The 20,976-nt window shown below is 25.5% G+C and overlaps 1 pseudogene; it reads left to right on the top strand.

Annotated features, from left to right (window-relative positions):
- Positions 1-15,180: 15,180 nt before the first annotated feature.
- On the top strand, positions 15,181-20,389 carry LOC107865243 (annotated as a pseudogene).
- The last annotated feature ends 587 nt before the right edge of the window (positions 20,390-20,976 follow it).

The raw sequence follows: 20,976 nt of genomic DNA, 5'->3' as shown, positions 1-20,976 counted from the left end.
AAGGAAAAACACATTGTCATACCTCTAAACTTGATACGGAGTTTCACTTTGACGTCTAAAGTGGATGTTGTTCATTTTAAACATCTAAATCAATCACCAACTGTGTCATTTTGGTACCTTTTACATCAACTTTTGTAGATATCGGGTGCATGATTAACACATTTTCTACGTGGATTGGCTGACCATTTAAACCGTGTCATCTCATTTTAATTTTTCATGTCATTATGTAACACAAAAACAAATTAAAGAGAAAAAAATAAAGTCCAAAATACATGACAATTGACCAGTTAAGTGATGACATATGACTCTTTTCAAAATAATTAAAAGAAAAAATTTGACCATTTTAAAAAAGCTATTAGCAAAGGCACTTTACCCCCTCTCCCCAATCCACCCTCCTTTTTTCTCCGATGGATCATACCCCTTGATTTTGCAGCAATACCCATCCACCCACACCACTCGTCTTCTTCACCATATATTTAAATTCTCACCTTCCCTTATAAAAAACTCATTTCAAATTTTTTTTTCTTCAAATTTCTCTTAAAAAGTAATGAATAGTTGATAAAAAATTAAAGGTTATAGATTTCAATTGCTGTTTTTCTTTAAATATTTTCATCTAAAATTTAATAATTTTATTTGTTATTGTATTTAAAAGTTTTCAATACAAAGAAATTTGCTCCACTAATATAATTTCACTTCTTATTTTCCCTCATTTTTTCAAAAAAAAAAAAAAAGACTTTTTTTCTTCAAATTGCTGCCACTTTTTTTTTAAATCAGACTAAATTGAGGTGGAAGAACAAATTTAATAGGAAAATCTCTGGTGCTGGAATCCTTTCCTTCAGTCGTGGAGCTATTGCGTGTATTTCAATATTGAAGGAGCTTTAGCTTAAAAAAATAGTGGCTGAAAATGAGGAAGAAGAAGCAACAACAATAGCAACATTAATATATTCAGTGTATTCTCATAAAGTAAAATTTGAAGAAGATGAAGTATACGCTGTTCATACCACCACGTTGAAGTAAAGATGTTGTTTTCGATAGATCTCCGGCTCAGGATCATATGAAAGTATGACAAATAACAATAAAATAAATAAATAATAAAATGAAATATCACACCGACTAGATAATAAAAGAAATAAAACACTGATAAAGTAATACTACAAACTATCTATTTAAAAATAGACTAAAGTAAGGCTATCGCGTCTTATTTATGCGTGTTTTATACTCACTTTGCCATGTCAATAAAAAATGTCAAAATGATACAGTAGATGACTAATTTAGGTGTTTAAAATAAATAACACCCATGTTAAATGTTGAAGTGAAAATTTATGCTTCCTCCATTACATTTTATATGTACCTTTTTTTTTTATTCATTTAAAAGGAATGTCATCTTTCATTATTTGATAACTATTTAAAGAAACAATTCACTTTTATCTTTATTGATTTCACTTGTAAGATCTTACTTAATTAAAAATAATAATCATATATTTTTTCATAAAAAATAATTTGATAAACAACATCAAACCTTTTTTTATTTTTAAAAATTTCATGTTCAATCAAAATATGTCATATAAAATAAAATAAAGGGAGCATCAAGTTTAAAAATCTGAGGATATATTTGACCTATTGCAAAAGCAGGCTCAAAACCATACGGTTTAAAATTAAATACAAATACAGCAATGTAAAGCAAAAGAGATTATAACATAATCAAATTACTACTATATATAAGGGAGGATCCTTGAGTTTTATCTATTTTATCAATTTTATCCCTAATTAAAAATTTTTACGACCTTACAAAATTTCACCCATTTTAATAAATTTAAATAATTATATGGACTTATATTAAATAACATACAAAAAGTGATGAATCATAAAACAAGTGATACTGACACTATAGAAGATCTTTATCTAACCAAATTTAAATTTATTCAAAAAAATGTGTTGTCTTCTTTTGTTTAGTCCTCACAAGTAATCTTTTGTCTATTTTATCTCTAATTAAAGTTTTAGTTCACCCATAGAAGGAACATCTACAAAATTATTTATTGAATCGAATATTTTCATTAGTTAATTTGAAACTCTATCCTTCTTTATATATCAACTTTATTGACGTGTTCAGATATTTATATTTATACTATATATAGGAGAGAATAAAAATTTTGGTAGTCCTCACATTAAAATTTATAATATGAAAGTCTCACGTGTGGCATTATTTTTTCATAATTCTCCTTTTAAGATTTGCTACATGAACCTTTGTAATTGAATGAATTTTCTTTTGGTTTTATGAATATACTAGTATACTTATCTGTGCTTTCCGCGGTTATAAGAAAAGATTGAATATTTTTTTAATAATTAATATATTATTTCATAAATATTCTAATGGATATTATAATTAAAAAAATTACAATTAAGTTACGATCATGAGATTGCATATTTAGTAAACTAGTTAATTCGTAAATCAAAATGATGAAGAAGAGAGGATAACCTTGAATAAGAATCTCCATGAACTAACTATAAATTTATATAGGCAAAAAATAAAAACTTTAAAGAATAGTTAATTATGAATTAAAGAGGAAAGATGAACATTATTATCAACATAAGACAATCAAATTCTATCTAAACAACAAAGAGAATCAAAGAAAAAAAAGGCAACCAAATTCTCTAAAAACTATAAAGAGAAGCAAAGAGAAGAAATCAAATCATTTTTTAAGAAACTATATCATCAAAAACATGAGTTAAAGAGGCAAGAAAAACCTTTTTGTCAACGTAACATAATCAATTTCTTTCAAAACTATAAAGAAAATAAATATATTAATTAAAGTCTCTAAAAACTACAAAGAAAAGCAAAGAGAAAAATCAATTTAGTTTTAAGAAATCGAATCATCAAAAATTCAAATAAATAATATTAATGTATAATGCATCAAATAAAGAGTTGTAATTAAATTAGGCATACCAATTCATTTTGCCTTATAAAACTGAATCATGCAAAAATATCTAACCATTTTCATTATAATATCTCCTTCTAATCTGCAAAACCAAAAAATTAATCAATCAAAGAAAAAAAAGATGAAGAATGTGGAGAAATGAAAATAGAATAGTCATTATATATACTATTTCTATACCGTAGAAGAGGTGGTTTTGACACCTCTGCTACATGGAACTATAAGAGGTGGTTTCGACACTCTTCTACATAGAATTACCAAAAAGATATCAAGGGAATTTGGACTTTAAATATATGGGTTGCTAAAAATCATTGTCCTTTCTGTTTTATTATGTGTATTCTATTAAAATCTTTTAAAAAATGCCCACTTTCTTCCATTTAATTACAGATCATGCCATTATAAAAAGTACACCTACTTCCACTTAATTACATATCATGCCCCAAATATATAATGATTTCATTGTTCCATTATAATGATTTAAATATTTGATATATTCTATTAATTTATATTAATTAACTATAACTACATATTTGAAGTAAAAAAAATTATTTATTTAATTGGCTATCATGTTCAAACCTCTCAGGGTTAGTGGTTTAAATGCAACTTAAATTAAACCAATATGCATGAATGTACATGTATCACGATAAGGAGCAATAAATTTATGATGAATATTTTCTTAACATTTGTGTTGAGTCAATATGTATCAAGTTAAAAGAATTAATAAAATATTTAAAATTATAAAATTTTAATTTTGGGAGAGGCAAACATAATATACTATCAAATAATGCATAGTAATATTATATTTTATATAAAATTGTATGCTTGAAATTTTTTTTATATTTTAAATTTTTTATATATAATAAAAATTACATGATACGTATCGCAAATCACAATAATTAATAACTTAAGATATTTAAAAGACATATAGAAATTTTATTGACTCTCATTATTTTAGCAATGCCACATAAATTGGGACAAAATAAAGAGTACTACAAATCACAATAATTAATAACTTAAAATATTTAAAAGATATATAAAAAATTTAGTTGACTCTCAAAATTGTATCGAAGCCACATAAATTGGGACACAAGGAGTAAATATATTATTTGATAATTACATAAAGATTATTATAAATCACAATAATTAACAAGTTAAAATACTTTTTAAAAATAGATAAAAGTTCTATTCAACTCTCAAATTTTATCGGTGTAGCATAAATCATGACAGAATAAAACAATTATCTTAATTAATTGAAAATAAATATTTAAAGTAAATCAATTTTATTATTTTAATTGACTTTTATATTCAAAATTTATTTATTTATTTAGTAAATTTAAATTTTAAAATTTTTTTTTCTCATTCAGAAATACTAATATTTAAACTTAAATTTAAAATTTTAAAGTACAAAATTAATAAATTTAATTTAATAAAATTAATTTCTTATGAATATTTTCTTAAGATTTATGTTGGGCCAATATGTATCAAGTAAAAAAAAATAAAGAAAAATATATAATAAAATTTTATTATTGTGAGAGATAAATATAATACACTATCCAATAATATTTGATAACATCATATTTTGTATATACAAAATATAGCATCCCGTATTTAATTAATATACTACTCCGGTGAGTTATCGATGATTACTATTGGATATGATAAAATTATGTTAATTTTTATAGGAATAACATAATCAATAGCTCTTAATTAATTATTATGAGTCATGTAGGTATTAATAAAATAAATAAAATTTAATTAAAAAAATAGACCTAAAATGCGAAATTAACTCTTGATGTTTTAAATTAAATTATCGTCTTTTAAACGATGCTTTTACTACATCATCCCTTATTATAAGTTATTTACGTATTAGAAAATTAAGAATAACAAAATTATTTGTCAAAATAAGAAATTTGATTGACTATCAAAATTATATTAGTGTCATATAAATTGAGACGGGATAGAGAAATATATAAAGCAATATATATTATTTGAAAAATAAAATAAAAAGTACTGTAAATAACAATAATTAACAAAAATATTTAAAAAATTGACTGATTGCCAAAATTTTATTTGTTCCCATCTTATTGAAAAATTATGTAAAAAATATTATAAATCTAATAATTAACAATTTTAAAATTTTAAAAATATAAAATATTTGGCTGACTCTCAAAATTATATCATTGTCACTTAAATTAAAATAGAAGAAAAAATATTATAAATCACAGGCTGCTTTCTCCGTGATTATACTATATCACCCTTAATTAGTTATTATAAATTATTTATATATTTAAAAAATTAATAATATTTAATTAAAATAAAAATAGACATTTATGATATGTCTGCTTCAGCTGCTTTAATCGTGATTTTACTGTATCACACCTAATTAATTATTATAAGTCATTTATGTATTGAAAAATTAATAATATTGAATCTGTGATTTTACTATATCATCCATAATTAATTTTATAAGTTATTTATGTATTAAAAATGAGTAATATTTAATTATAAAAAGATAAAATAAATATTTATGACATGTCTGATCAAGTTGCTTCAATCATGATTTTATTATATCACTCCTAATTAATTATTATAAGTCATTTATATATTAAAAAATTAATAATATTTCATTAAAATAAAGTAAAATAGACGTTTATGACATGTCTGTTTTAGCTGCTTCAACCATAGTTTTACTAAATACTACCCCTACTTAATTATTATAAGTCATTTCAGTATTAAAAAAATTAATAATATTTAATAAAAAAATAAATTAGCTATAAAAATGATAAATTAACTCTTGATGTTTTAAATTAACTTGACGTCTTATATGAGGTTTACTTAAATTTTTTTCATAAGTATTTTTTATAGTAATTTTGCATTGTCACTTCTAATTAGTTGTTATAAGTCATTTAAGACATTTATGCTTCGCTGCTTAGATTGTGATTTGACTATATCACTCTTAATTAATTATTATGGTCGTTTAAGCATTGCGCCACTTAAATTGAAATAGAAAAATATTATAAATCACAATGATTAAAAATTTAAATTATTTAAAAAATATAATTGACTATCGTCGACACAAAACTCTAGACTAGGAGAGTAGCATATATATTCAAATATTACATAAAAAATATTATAAATTACAATAGTTAACAACTTAAAATATCTAAAAATAATTTAATCTGTTACATATTTCAAAAAAAATACATAAAAAATACGAGAAATCACAATAATTAACAATTTAAAAATTTTAAAAGATATAAAATATTTGGTCGACTCTCGAAATTATATTAGTGTCTCTTAAATTGGAATGGAAGAAAAGTATTATAAATCACAGTACTTAAAAACTTAAATTATTTTTAAAATATAATTGACTATCAATGCCACAAAAATTTGGACAAGAAAAGTAACGTATATTAATTTGAAAATTACATTAAAAATATTATAAATTACAATAGTTAACAACTTAAATTATCTAAATACATATTAAAAAACACATGTTGAACCCATGCTAGATTCCGGATTAATCTTAGAAAGCATATGCAATCCTTTTATTAAAAAAAATTATTTAAATATATCAAGATTGAAAAGAAAAATAAATATCGTAATGTTGGGTTCATGCTGACATGGGTCATGCTCCTCTAGTATATAAGAGAGAATAAAAGTTTTGGTGGTCCTCACATTAAAATTTATGATATGAAAGTCTCATATGTGGCATTATTTTTTGGCCAAAGACATCGATAGACACTCAAACTTGTTGCCAAAATTCACTTAGACTCCTCAACTAAGGTCTGTTTCTATCAGGCCCCTAAAACCCTCACATTTTGTTCCAATTGGGCCTTTTTTTGACAATCAACTATAAATTTAAAGTGTGTGAATTACACACGCGGTGACGTGGCAATTTGACAAATAAAACAATGACACCTGGCTATATGAGTATAAAAATTATTTTAGAATATATTAAGTTAAAAAAATATTTTAAATTAAAAAATAAACCCTTCTTCTCCATCTTCACTCTTCTTCTCCATTTTCACTTCATTTTCGGGGCTATTTTTTCGGCAAGTCTCGTTCTCTATTTCTTCCAGCGAATCTCGTTCTTCCTTCTATAGCTAGCAATGTGAACCCAGATTCAGTTGGGTCAATGCAAAAAATTACCAAAGGCTACATAATATATCAATCTAAAAAAATCACTCTTAACTGAAATTCGACACGTAAAGGTTAGTGTTTATGCAAATCAGATTTGCGAAATCCATTGATTTTTAGAGTTAGTTTGTGTCTCCCTTTATCATAGTCAACAGTAGCTTGTTTTTTCTTGTCAAAGATTGTAATTTTTTTATTTTTGTTGTTGGATTTTTGTTGGTTTAAGGTGAGTGTAATGAAATGGGGTTTGAATGTGGAGTTTTTTATGGTGGAAGTCATGAAAAAAAAAAGCTGAACTGAATTAAAGAAGCTGAACTTTAAAAGAAAATTAGTTCGAAGATTCTTGATTATGAGTTTCATAGTTGGAAATTGATGAATTAAAAAAGAAAAATTGATTTGCATTTTGGATGACTTGTAGTGGGATCAAGAAGACGGAGAGGAAGAAGATAAAAAGAAGACGATGACTTTTTTTTAAGAAGACAATGGGGGCGGGTGGTTGTGAAGAAGACAACAAAGAGGGGGGGGGGGTTCTTTTTAAAAAAAATAATTAAGAAGTTATAATAATTAAAATTAATAAAATAATTTAAATATAAGTTTTTTAATTAAAAAATATTATTTATTCTATTATTAAAAAAATTTGAGCCGCCAGTGCCACTTGGCACGTTTTTATTTGTTATTTAGGCAAAAAATCATACTTCACGCGCCTCTAGTGAGTGAAAAACACGTGCAGTGTCATGTAGGCAAAAAATGTCCAATTGGAACAAAATGTGGGGGGTTTAGGGGCCTGATAAGAACATACCTTAGTTTAGGTGTCTAAGTGAATTTTGGCAACAAGTTTGAGTGCCTATTGATGCCTTTGACCTTATTTTTTCGTAATTCTCCTTTTAAGATTTGCCACATGAACCTTTGTAATTGTATGAATTTTCTTTTTTTTTTATTAATATGCTAGTATACTTATCTGCGCTTCTTGCAGTTATAAGAAAAGATTGAATATATTTTTAATAATTAATATATTATTTCATAAATATTCTAATGAACATTACAATTAAGTTATGATCATGAGATTGCATATTTAGTAAATTAGTTAATTCGTAAATCAAAATGATGAAGAAGAGAGGATAGCCCTGAATAAGAATCTCCATGAACTAACTATAAATTTATATAGGCAAAAAATAAAAATATTAAAGAATAGTTAATTATGAGTAAAGAGGAAAGAAGAACATTATCATCAATATAAGACAATCAAATTCTACCTAAATAACAAAGAGAATCAAAGATAAAAAAAAGCAATCAAATTCTCTAAAAACTATAAAGAGAAGCAAAGAGAATAAATCAAATCATTTTTTAAGAAACTATATCATTAAAAACATGAGTTAAAGAGGAAAGAAGAACCTTGTTGTCAACGTAACATAATCAATTTCTTTCAAACCATAAAGAAAATAAACATATTAATTAAAGTCTCTAAAAACTACAAAGAGAAGCAAAGAGAAAAATCAATTTAGTCTTAAGAAATCGTATCATAAAAAATTCAAATAAATAATATTAATTTATAATGCATCAAATAAAGAGTTGTAATTAAATTAGGCATACCGATTCATTTTACCTCATAAAACTGAACCATGCAAAAATATCTAACCATTTTCATTATAATATCTCCTTCTAATCTGCAAAATCAAATAAATAAATAAAAAAATAATCAATCAAAGAGATAAAAGATGAAGAATATGGAGAAATAAAAATAGAATAATCATTATATATACCTCAAAACAAATTTTTATTAAGGTGATTTTAATGTGTCATAAACTTAATATAATAAATAACTGAGAGTTATGAATTTGAAAGGATTAAGAGTTATGAATATTATTAATATCAATTAAGGAGATGATTTTTTAAAATTAAATAATTAAAAGAAAGATGAGAAAAAATCAACAATATTCAAGCTAACTTTTCCTACAAAATTAAAGTTTACAATGATTTCAACTACAACCTCATAGTTCTTTATGATATTATAGTATAATAAATAATATCTTGTATTTATTATTTCTTATAGTGGACATGAAAAAGTATAAAATAATTATTAAAATGGGACGAATAGGTTATTATTGTAAGAACGTGTAAAAGATAAATATAATAAATAAATAGACCGAATGGAGCAAACTATTAATGTAGTTTAATTATCATTCAATATCCTTATATATTCTTATTAAATTAATTTATATAAAGGCTTTGATTTGAGGTTATAATTATTATAATTATAATATAAACTTGAAAGCATTGACTTTTTTCTCAGGTGATTTTATAAGATGAAAAAAAAAATGTAATTATCAAAAGTTATTGCCACTAAAAATATGAGGAAAACTAAAACTCAAGAAATATCAAAATAAATTTATTTTTACCTATAACTAAGAAAATAAATACTTGCGAATTTTAAAAAAAATATCAATATTTTTTTATATTTATGATCATCATCGAAGCGTAATTATTAGATATTTTAAATTATGTCATTATATAAATTATCAAATTACTTGTAGCTTTCTGATATATTCTAATTCTCTAGTAATATCTTCTTCATCATGAGTAATGTTTTTTATTTAAAATTATCCAATGATATGATTAAAAACTCCAATAATTATGAAAACTTATCAAGAAGACTTATTTAGCAGATCATTAGATATACTGACTATAAAGTAAAAAAAATATACGATATAAATTATTATTTTTATACTTTATTAAGCCCAGGTCTCATAAAACTAGTTATTACTACTATATATAAGGGAGGATTTTCCTTTTTGGTAGTCCTCACAAATTTTTTAATGCAATTAAACAGCTACACATATTTACTTATTTTCAATACATGTTTTTATATTTGTCCTCATTTATTATTTTATGATATTTTTATTTGGGATTTTATAATTTTTTTATACTTTTTTTTTATAAATCTCTTCTTGATTCTTATTAGATTACTTGATATTTTTTACTTATTTTTTATATTAAAATTTAATTACTTTTCTTTCTTATTTATTTTAGTAAATCACGAAATATTTATAACTTTTTTCATATTATTATTATTATTATCAAGTAATTAAGTAAAGTTTGAATAACTAAATTTAAATTTTTTAAAACTTAATTAATAAGGATAATTTTATATATTTTACCCTTAATATATTAAAATTTTAAGTTATTTGTCAAGTCAAATAAACAAACAAAAAGGAATTGAGAGGATACTCTCTCTTTTTTTTCATTTTGCTTGATCCTTGTACTAATTTTTTTTTTCTTTTTGCTTATTGTTTTAGCAAATAAATAAAGATTTATTATTTTCTTTCAATATTACTCTTATCACTAAGTAACTATACAACATAATAGTTGTCAATTATATACTTCAAATTATAATTATCGAGATAAATAAGCAAATTCCTATTAAATAGCTTCTTATTAATAGGAGTATCAAGTTAACAAATGTAAAATAAAATGAAACGGATAGAGTGCATATTTATTGTTTTACATTTTAGTAAATTCATGCAACTTTGCAGTTACAATCTCATTTTCAGAGTATTTATTATTTTTTAATAACACTTATTCTCTTTTTGAGTGTGTTTGGTACAAACATGGATTTTTTTTTACTAAAAGCATTACTTTAAAAATCTTTTTTTTAAAATATTACTGCATTTCTTACTTATTTTGTTATATTCGGTATATAAGTAAAATATTATTTAATAATTATTTCTATATAGTTTAGATAAGTACTATGAGGGTGGGGTATGGAATGACAGGGATGGGAGCTATGGTGAGGTAAAAACAAGGTGTATTGAATAGTCAAGGGCTCAATGAATGTGAAATATAGAGTGTAATTTTTTTACTTTCACGAAGTCATTCCTCTAAGTCTAAAAAGACTTATTTTCTAGAGAAAATATTTATTTCAATAATCTATCAAATATGATTTTTTTTTAAAAAAAATATGCTGAACACACCACTTATTTATTTTAAATTAAGAAAATACCCTATTTCACCCTTGAACTATACCCAAAACGGCCGAGACACAACTCAACTTAACGGGGGTCCTATTACCCCCTAAACTAATTAAAAGTGTAATTTTGACACCCTTAGTGCCTACGTGGACCCTTCAGTGTGTTGTGTCACGTATGTGCCACGTAGGCACTAAGGGTGTCAAAATTACACTTTTAATTAGTTCAGGGAGGTAATAGGACTCTCTTTAAGTTGAGGTGTGTTTCAGCCGTTTTGGGTATAGTTCAAAGGTGAAATAAAGCATTATCTCTTTTAAATTAAATTTTATGTCTATTCATATTTGCTAGTTATCCTTCATACTTTCTTTTAATAAATAAAGTTCTTTAAAAGTTATCTAAATATGACGAAAAGACTTTAATAATCATAGTAGTTTATCAGACAATACATAATCAACGTATCACTAAATTAATTTAATTATGTAATAGAAAAATGTGATTTAAGTTATATTTTTTCTAAAATTAAATTTTATATTCTTCGTGTACTTGGGCCCGGGCTTAAACACGTAAAGAGAGTTGGGCAATAACCTACGAAGCTAGTAGTCCACTGTATATCTATAATCTATATCTATATCTATAATCTATAATATATTAAAAGTGTGAAGCCCCTCAGAAAAGTGATTTTGAACTTTTTGCTCTTCATTAAAAGTCCCTATTTTAGTCAAAATTATCTTTTCACTTTTTTTTTTTCAAATTCTATAATATTATATTGACTATAATAATATAAGAAACTAATTGGCGAAGATTTTCTACTTATACATGAATTCCTAAATTTGTGGTCATATTAGCAACTTTCTGTGCGTGTGACTTTTTTCGAAAATAAAAGAGTTGGTTGATTTTTTTCCCTAAAAAAGGTTTTATTTCTTTAAGGTATTGTTTTTGAATGGCTATTTTTGTTAAGATATTGTTTTTGAATGTCTACGTAATAGATTTTGTCAAAAGAATTTTTCTTTTTTGTTTGTTTTTGTTAATTTTTTTTCTTTCTATTTTTGGCTATTTCTTATTTAATCTAATATATGAGAATTTGAAAGAGAGCTTAACTATCAAGTGTCATCCTTTTATATTTATAAATAGCTTATGTTATGAGATTTTCTATTTGGTGCATTAGATTATTGATCATGAATAACAAGATTTCATTATTGAGTAATTTTGTGATTTACAAGTTTCGAATTTCTTTTTCTATTACATTGATTTTATTGATCATAAATAACTAATCGTCTTTATATGTTTGTAAGTAGCTTATGTTGTTGAGTCGATAACGTAATTTTTTAATTTGATTTTTAGATTTCATTTTTCTTTTCTATTACATTGGTTTTATTGATTAAGAATAACAAAAGCTTTTTTTGTATTTGTACTAGAGGTGCATGACTCGTGTCAGCACGGGCGCAGCACTATAAATATATTTTAGCACTAAAATTTAATATTGATGAGATACAAACATAAATGTACATTGATTTAATTAAATATTATTAATTCTGATATATAAATGATTTATAATAATTAATTAGGAATGATATAGTAAAATCACGATTAAAGCAGTTGAAATAAACGTCATAAATATCTATTTTTTTAATTAAATATTATTAATTCTAATATATAAATGACTTATAATAATTAATTAGGGGTAATATAATAAAAAAATATTATTAATTCTAATATATCAATGACTTATAATAATTAATTAGGGGTAATATATAAATCATGGAGTAATTAAGGGTAATATAGTAAATGATGAAGGAGTGGTCGAAACCAAATGACTTATAATAATTAATTAGGGGTAATATAGTAAAAAAATATTATTAATTCTAATATATAAATGATTTATAATAATTAATTAGGGGTAATGTAGTAAATTACGGAGCAATTAGGGGTAATATAGGCAGACATGTCATCTATTTTTAATTAAATATTATTAATTTTTTAATACATAAATGAATTATAATAATTAATTAGGGATGATATAGTAAAATCACGATTAAAGCAGTTGAAACAAACGTCACAAATTTCTAGTTTTTAATTAAATATATTAAGTATAATATATAAATGACTTATAATAATTAATTAGGGGTAATAGAATAAAAAATTATTAATTCTAATATATAAATGACTTATAATAATTAATTAGGAGTAATATAGTAAATCATGGAGCAATTAGGGATAATATAGTAAATGACGAAGCACTGGTCGAAACCAGTGCAGGCAGACATGTCATCTATTTTTTAATTAAATATTATTAACTTTTTAATATATAAATGACTTATAATGATTAATTATGGATGATATAGTAAAATTATGATTAAAACAGCTCAAACAAATGTCATAAATATCTATTTTTAATTAAATATTATTAATTCTAATATATAAATGATTGATAATAATTAATTTGGGATAATATAATAAAAAATATTACTAATTCTAATATATAAATGACTTATAATAATTAATTAGGGATAATATAGTAAATCACTGAGCAATTAGGGGTAATATAGTAAATGGTAGGGGGTAATATAGTAATTTATTTTTTGAATAAAATATTATTAATTTTTCAATACATAAATGACTTATAATAATTAATTAGGGATGATATAGTAAAATTACGGTTAAAGCAGCTGAAACAAACGTTATAAATATCTATTTTTTAATTAAATATTATTAATTTTCTATAAATGACTTATAATAATAATTAATTAGGGGTAATATAATAAAAAATATTATTAATTCTAATATATAAATAACTTGTAATAATTAATTAGGAATAATATAATAAATCACAAAACAATTAGGGTGTAATATAATAAATAATGGGGGTAAAAAAGTAAATCCACAAAGAGCTGGTCGAAACCAGCTCTTCTATATAATAGAAAAATAACTTTTGTTGTTGAATCTCTCACGCAGCTTTGTGATTTCTATCGGTTTAAGATTTTCTTTTCTATTACATTGGGTACATTGATCATGAATAACAAACTTTGATAGTCGAGTAACTTGGTGGTTTCTAGAGGTCAAATTTATTTTTCTATTACGTTGGTTTTATTGATCAAGATTACTATCTTGCTTTCTGATGGTCACAGATTTTATGATGAACCAATGAAGAAACGATGTGCTTAATCTATTTTGGCCTTTTTTTTCTTCTGATATTAAAAAAATGCATATCTTGTTTAAATAAATTTCCATGTCTCTAAGTTGTATCATTATGTTCTCTCATCCGAGTCCACCTATTATCTTCATTTTAAATGTTTAAATCTTTATGAATATAATAAATTAATTAACTTGAATTTATTCAAAAGAAAATTCTCTTATGATTTATTAATTAATATAAATGACTATAATATCGATTGAAAATGCTAGAGGTTGCTTATCCAGTTGAGATCCACTTATAAATTACTGGTATTGGTATTCATGTTTGAAGCTAGAAGCTCAACAAATAAGAAGACAATCGAATAATAACTTGAGTAATTAATGACAAATAATTAAGATTATCTATACTGATACAACAAGCTCTGATTGAAAAAGTTGTAGGCGAGGGATATCCATCTCGAATCTTTTGTGTATTTTTTTTTGATAATAAATGTATTCATATATTTAATTACCATAGAAATAATGTGAAGTCTCACTTTTATTGTGTATTGAAGGATGAAAAAAAAGCTAGAATTTAAAAATAATTTGTGACAACTCCTAAATTTTAATTTAGATATTGTTTTTTTATGCGTTTGTAAATTTTTTGATGATAAATTGATAGGTAATGTTTCACTTTGAAGATTTGGAGAGTAGTATATCTTTAAATTATTGGAAGGTCAAAGAAAATGAAGAATAATATATATATATAGATATATATATATATATATATAAAATTGATTTTATTTTTTTATATATAATTAATTATGTTATTTGATGTAAGATTCATGCATTAAATTAGTAGAATAAAATGTGTGAAAATAGAAGGACAAAACAAACACGAATATCTAATTCTATGATCCAGCCACGTGGTGACTATCCTTCTTAGAAAAACATTTTTCTTCTCTAATAATTTAACAGAGCGTGGTTAAATTAAAAAATAAAAACAGTTCTCATGATTCGTGTCAGAGAAAGAAGGTCGTTACACACAATTCGTGTAGTTAGCTCATTGATCATCTTTATCCACCAAAAAATTTCTTTACACGTGGTCTAAGAAGAGCTTTTGTGAATACAAATTGACGGTCAAGATCTCTCCACATTTCAGTTCTAGTTCTATATGACACCAACTATACTTTTTTAAATGTCTGCCCGCGTCACTGACAGGCAGTTGCCCAGAAGTAGGCCGCCTCTACCCTCGGCTCCTCTCCTGTTATAATTATGGCCTCCATGATGCTTAATATGATTTCTTATACATCTTAGAGTTTCGTCTAATTGATAGCACTCTCTTTTATTAGTTGTTGATTGAATTCGACAATTTTTAGCCATTGATCAAACACAAGAGTAGGTATATTTTCTTTTTGATTGCGGAATGTATTTTGGTGAGACTAAAACTGTAACTCCAACTGAACCGAGTACGGAAGGCGCAAGAAGGCGACGCATGGAAATTCACCCGTTTCTATTTATTGCCAGCGACGTGGCGCTGGGTCCAACTAGGGAGAATGGAAGGAAGAGACAGAAATTAGAGAAAACTGTCTCTGTAAAAACTTTTATGACATTAAACAAAAGAGATCCAACTTGGAAAGGATTGTTTCCTTGCCACTGTCGCTTCCCTGCCGAAGTGAAAATGAGATGGGTGAAAAGAAGGCAACAGAGAACAAAGAAACCGAAACGAATTTGTCGGAATCTGCTTCAATGTCGTCGAATATTGAACGCCAAGGGGGATCCGATAGTCCAAAGTTCGGCATGACATCTGTCTGTGGAAGGAGAAGAGATATGGAAGATACCATGTCGATCTATCCTTCGTTTCTTCAGGACAAACATGAAAAGTCCAGCAACTTACATTTCTTTGGTCTCTACACGGCCACGGCTGCGCTCATGTAATTAACCTTAATATCTACATCTCTCTTTTATATATGCAATTTTCCGCTTTGCGGCTTTTTGCCATTTTTGTTCAATGATTATTTCTGTAGGCGGCGATGAGATGTAAAGATAGAATGCACGAGATAGTAAAGAACTAGGTTGAAAGCTCAGAGGAAGCTACATGGAAAGAGATGCTGACCCAAAACTTGACCCCCACTCAAGTAGAAAAAAAACAAAATTTATATAATTCAGAAGGTAATTTTGCTATTTCATAATATTATTAAAGTTAAAAGAAATAAAGTCACTTAGTATGTTGTTCGATAATTGCATTTACTGTCTAAATAATTATTAAAGTTGTTAGTTGTTCTGATTGTTGGAGTGAAAATGTTAAAAAATTGAACTTTTTTTAATCTCTTTTACCTAACTTTTAAAATTTTTAAACTTTTTTAACTTAAAGCACTTAATTGGGAAACTTAACTGTTCTTTTTAATTTAAAGTCTCCTTTTCAAAGATACAATACACTTTTTTTTCTCATTGATCCCATTTATAACTCATTTAATTAAAAACAGTGATAATATATTTTTTAATATAAGATAATTTGATAAAAAGTATAATTTTTTTTATTTATTTCTTAAATTTTATGCTCAGTCAAACTATAACCTTTTTGCCCGGTCAAACTATCACCATAAAATAGGATGGAGGTCATACAATTGCCACTTAAAATCCGGGTAGATAAGAAACTAAGAAGATAATTTATCTACTAGTACTGGTTTAATCGATGACCTATTTATATTTGTAAAACGACATCAACTTATACTTGTTTGGAACATTTTATCAATTGACAATTATTTAAAACCATATGTTACATCTGAACCGGAGGTGACCATAACGGAGAGAACAGGAGAGGATGAGTGCTTGATATTAGGCAGAGATGGGCTATGGGACGCCGTCTCAAATGAGACGGCATGTGGCGTGGCTCGCATGTTCTTGCGATCTGGGAGGGCAGCAGGGTCTTCGACAAATGATGTCACTCCGACGGTTGCTGGGCAGAGCTCCTCCGACCAGGCTTGCACTGATGCGTCAATCCTCCTGACAAGGCTGGCTTTGGCTAGGCACAGTTCTGATAATGTTAGCGTTATCGTTCTTAATTTGAAAAGAGGTCTATAAAATTATAGTATTAATTTACAAGATGCATATAGTTTTTGGCTTTTTCTTTTAGAGCCAATATGATTTTCGTTCTATCGCAGGCAAGATTATCAACGGTTCTATCGTTGGATTAGTTTTAGTTTTTAAGTGGGTGGTCTGGACTTCAAAAACAGATTGCCATTCTCTTGATTTTTGCGGGCTTTGCTTACTGCTCAAGCGGGTTATTTTTACTGTGTTACAAGTGTTTTTGATATTTATTTTTAAGAAAAAATTACCTAAATAAACAACGTAAGTTTTTAAATTTCTTAAAATCCCTCGATTTTTTAAAAATTACTTAAATTCTAATATTTCATATTTTTTAATAAAGTTGAGATACAAGTTGCAACCTACAATTAAGAGTTGATACTTTATTAAAAAATAACACTTCCTTCTTTTTGTACGTCACAATTTTTGATGCGGTTTCTATCAATTTTCTTCATTTAATTCAAAACTTTGAAGTAAGGTAATTTCTCTTTTTAAAATCAGGTTCTATTTCTTCTAATCCTTTTTTACTTAAAAAAAAAAAAATATCTTGCTCATTCTTTTTTTAAAGTGAAATTTTAGTATTTTGGTTGAACAATTTATTTGATTGTTCATTTTTTAGGCTTTATTATTTGAATTACCATTATGAATACAAATTTGTTACTTTTTGTTAGTCTTGAATTTTCTCAATTAGAAAGTATCAAAGATCTCTAGAAATTGTAAATTTCATTCCCTAAAGTTTTGATTACAAATTTGTTGGCTTTGATGAAAATAGATCAAAGCACAAAAATGATCCCCAAATTATGAAGAAATTGCGGTAAAAACATGATAAGAAGGCCAAAAAAAAAAGTGGTTCTAAGAAAAGGGGATTCAACAGTTCGTGAAGTAAAGCTCCCGTCAAGAGAAAAAGAATTGTCGAAGTAATTTTCAGATATGAACTTTCCAAGGTAATTACATGTTTAGATCTGTTGAATATTAGGTCGAGATATATATTTTGACTTGTATGATATGTTTAGAAATTTATTGCTTATATGTTTTTTTGTTATCAATTTATATGTATCTTGTGTTTTTGATGTTTTATTGAATTTAATATAACAAAAAATATAAGTTCATAAGTACATAGATACATGTTACGTTGACTTGTATCTATGAGTTATTGTTAATGCTTTGATTTGTATATAGTGTTGTTTAAATTTTTATGAAAGTCTTATGAAAAAAGATATATATTTTTTATTTTAAAATACATGTTTTTCTTTTTAAGATACATATTGTGTTAATTTGTATCTGTGACTTATTGTTAATACTTTAAAATGTATGTAATGTTGTTTAAATGTTATTGAAAGTCGTATTATACAAGATACATGTTTTTCTTCTAAGATACACATTTTTTAAGCTTAAAGATACATTTGTGTTATCTTGTATCTAATGTATGACGTTCTTAGAGTTTTTGTATATATTGTAATATCTTAATGTAGATTTGTTGCAACTCAATTAATTTTATCATTTATATTTTTTTTGTTTTACGTGATTTGCTGGTATACTGTAGAGTGGTCTGAATTTATTTTTTTTGATTACCTGTATTGTTTCTTGGATAGATTAGGTTGATTGATCTCTCTCTATGGTTAATTTAGAGCAGCCTGAGGTTTTTGTAAACATGTATTGTGTTTGTGTATAATTTAATGTGATCGTTTGAAATATTGTGGTGCCATTGGAGCTTGACTCAACTGTAGTCTCATTGATTATGAATGTGCTATTTTAGATAAGCCTGAGGTTTTCCTAAAGCATGTCTTGTCTTTGTTTGTATCTTAAAGTGATCGTTTGGAATACCGTTGTGCCATTGGAGCTTGATGTGATACTGTAGTCCTATTGATTATGAAATTTGCTATTTTAGAGCATCCTGGGCTTTTTAGATGTATTGTTTTCGTGTATAGCTTGACGTGATATTGTGGTTTTAGAGCAGCCTGATTTTTTTTCGACTTTATGGATAGCTTGATGTGTCATCACTTATCACTCTGTTATTTTGAAATTTGATTATTTTAGATTATGTTATTCTATAATAATTAAATTTCAAAATCACAGGGAGTGGTGCGATCATGTTAAGCTATACATAAAGAGAAGACAAATATTTTTAAAAGAACTCATGCTTAGGCTCAAAGATTGCAAAGCCTCCAGAAAAATTCAGGCTGCTCTTAAGTAATCAAATTAAAAATTGAGCGATGATGCCATAATGTCTGAGAAGGTAACCTTAAGATGTGACTTCTTAATTTTAGTAAAACTATAAATTACTAAAGCTCTATATCCTTCAACTAATCACCTATAAATCATAAACTAACACCATGATGTTGTTAGTAAATGTTGGAGGAGATAAGAGGTTCAGTAATTTATAGCCTGTAAAGAGATGTGCAACATTTTCCTTGAAGAATTATGGAATAATTTATCTTGTAAGATAATTATTATTAATGTTGATCAGTGCTAGTTTAGTCTTGAAGCAGAATGGCTGTGCATGATTTAGTGCACCCTTAATTTATTTTGTATTAGATACATAATAACAAAACATGTATCTATCTATATTAATATGTATCTTGTTCATTATCTGAAGCAATTTTCTACCACTTTCATTAATCACATTAGATACATACAACATTTAATTTGTATCTCTTTCAGTTTTAATCATCACAGTTGGCTGATGTATGATATATTACATTTGATTGCAATTTGAACAACATCTAGATGTCATCATGTACTACTTGAGGAAGAAATACAAGAACAAAAATTTTTCAATCAAGAGATACACTACCGCAAATTACTTTTTCAATGTTATTATATACCGAGTATCTGAGCGAGGGATTAGACATTCCATCTACAGAAATTGATGCTCAATACTATCGTCTGCGATATGCTAGTCTTTTGTGCAAGTACAAATCTGAAAAAACGGAGAATGAATACTTTAGTGAGAATGAAGATCCATCAAGGCCAAGGATCAAGTTCACACCAAAAGAAACAGACTGTGTTTTGAGTATTCAGTAGTTATTTATTTGTTGACTAGTTGACTATTAAAAATGTTGTTGATGATATAAACTTTGTTGATGTTTTGATGATGTTAGTAGTGTTTAGATAAACATACATTAAGTTTTCTTTAATGATTAATTACTTCTATTTGCATTAACATTCTAACGAAATGCTAAAGTATATAAAGATATATTTATGTTTTCATTATATGTTTTTGGTTACACTATTTACAGATATTCTGTTTGATACATATTTTACAGTATTTTACATTTTATGTATCTAAATTAAAGAAAGATATATTAAAATATATGGGTATTAATCCATGTTGTCTCTAACGTGTCAAATTATAACAAAACTTAATAGAACTAACTCTTAAAACTATTGACCCATTATATTTTATAGGCGATACAAATTATTAAACTTGTATCTATTAATTAATACGAGATACATCTTACCGTATTGTAGATATCTATTATAAGGAAACATGTTTTACTATATAATCATAGTAACCAATAAATTAATACATTTTTATGTATCTATAACCCCTTTTTGTTAATAGGATTACATGTATGACTCTAACCTGTATAACAAATTAAAGCATAACTTATATTACTATATCTTAATAATATTGACAACTTATATTTTACAATCGATACAGATTTTGTAAATTTATATCTATAATTTAAGGGAGATACATCCTATAAGAATGTATTTATTTTCTATCATTTACCATGACAGAA

This window comes from Capsicum annuum, chromosome 3 (genome assembly GCF_002878395.1).
Source record: "Capsicum annuum cultivar UCD-10X-F1 chromosome 3, UCD10Xv1.1, whole genome shotgun sequence".
NCBI lineage: Eukaryota > Viridiplantae > Streptophyta > Magnoliopsida > Solanales > Solanaceae > Capsicum > Capsicum annuum.
Note: the sequence above shows the minus strand (reverse complement) of the source record. Positions and strands in the feature narration are given on the sequence as shown.